Source organism: Cherax quadricarinatus, chromosome 77, assembly GCF_038502225.1.
Source record: "Cherax quadricarinatus isolate ZL_2023a chromosome 77, ASM3850222v1, whole genome shotgun sequence".
NCBI classification, from domain to species: Eukaryota; Metazoa; Arthropoda; class Malacostraca; order Decapoda; family Parastacidae; genus Cherax; species Cherax quadricarinatus.
In genome coordinates this window covers 1,318,251-1,320,118 of record NC_091368.1, presented here as the reverse complement: position 1 = coordinate 1,320,118, position 1,868 = coordinate 1,318,251, and positions in this window count along the sequence as shown.

Genomic DNA, 1,868 nt, shown 5'->3' with positions numbered 1-1,868 from the left:
ACAGGAGGGTCAGGGAAGACATGATAGCGACATATAAAATACTGCGTGGAATAGACAAGGTGGACGAAGACAGGATGTTCCAGAGATGGGACACAGCAATAAGGGGTCACAATTGGAAGCTGAAGACTCAGATGAGTCAAAGGGATGTTAGGAAGTATTTCTTCAGTCACAGAGTTGTCAGGAAGTTAATAATCTGGGAAGTGATGTAGTGGAGGCAGAACCCATACATAGCTTTAAGAACAGGTATGATAAAGCCCATATAGCATGAAGAGTGACCTAGTAGCAACTAATAAAGAGGCGGAGTCAGGAGCTGTGAATCGACCCCTGCAGCCACAAATAGGTTAGTACATACACACAAACACAAACAAAAACACCCAGGGAAGTAAAATAATATAAGCACTGTCTTGGGTTCACCTTCGTCAGTCGGCCTAGAAGACAAAGCAGAATATTGCAAGCTGGGGAAAAAATCGTACAAAAACTTTCTCGTTTTACTCGTTCGTGAGAATCCTTGAGAATCCTTAAACAAATTTAAGAGGAATTTGTACTTTAAAATTTAGTTATTTGTAAGACGTCCTCTCCACCTAACTCTACTTAGAAGCAGCAGGAGTTAGATTTGCGCTTACTTCCTGCCTTACCTGGATATTGAACCCTGGTACTTTCATTAGTGATTATAGTGTTAGTAGCAGATGAATGAGACTTATGTTTCACTTAGATATCCTTAAGTGTCGAAATGTTTCGCCTGCTCAGCAGGCTTTTTTAGGCGAATAAATGATCCCATAACACTGGAGACAATGGAGAAGTAGAGAGGTAGTTTTGAAGTGGTCAGTCCCTCTGCCTTGAGTGTGTTGTACATGTATTTTTTTCATTAATCTGCTGTTATTGTATACCATTTGTAATGTGATAATGCTAGTGGTAGTTGTGATAGTAGTTGCGGAAGTTTAGGAGACGTCAGAAGTGATTTATTGTGGTGGTAGTGAATTTGACTGTTGAAGAGAGGTACCATGATGCTGGTATTGGGCTCTTGATTTAAAAAAAACATGCATCTACCTTTCCTTTCCTCGAATCTTAGCTCATTTTCTTTCCCTCCACAGGCACTGCATGACTCTCTCTTCCCCATGAAGGTACGTAATAATAAGAGGGTGGTGGTCGTGGTTTTCCGTGAGGAACAACGCAGCGGTCGGAGTGACGCTAGACGGGGAAAGTCCCCAGACTTCCCAACCCCAACCCATCACACACCACCACCAACACACCTACACCACCAACACTTACCACCAACACACCTACACCACCAACACTTACCACCACCAACATACATCTACACCACCAACATACACCTACACCACCAACAACATACACCTACACCACCAACACACACCTACCCCACCAACACACACCGCCAGCACACATTTCCACCACCAACACACACCACCACCAACACACCTACACCACCAATACACCTACACCACCAACACACACCTCCACCACCAACACACACCTCCACCACCAACACACACCTCCACCACCAACACACACCTCCACCACCAACACACACTTCCACCACCAACACACACCTCCACCACCAACACACACCTCCACCACCAACACACACCTCCACCACCAACACACACTTCCACCACCAACACACACATCATCGTGTCGACATTTAATACCATTCATCTCCATCACATGGAGAGAGAAACTCTGGCAGTAGAGTGAGAGAGAAGCCCTTGTGGATTTAAAAACATATCTTTTGTTCCACCTAATTATAGAGCCGGGAAGCCCAGCGTTCACCCCCACGGACTGCAGTCAGGTGAGCTGACGAGACTACGTATATATATAACGCGGAGCTCAAACCCAATGATATCACA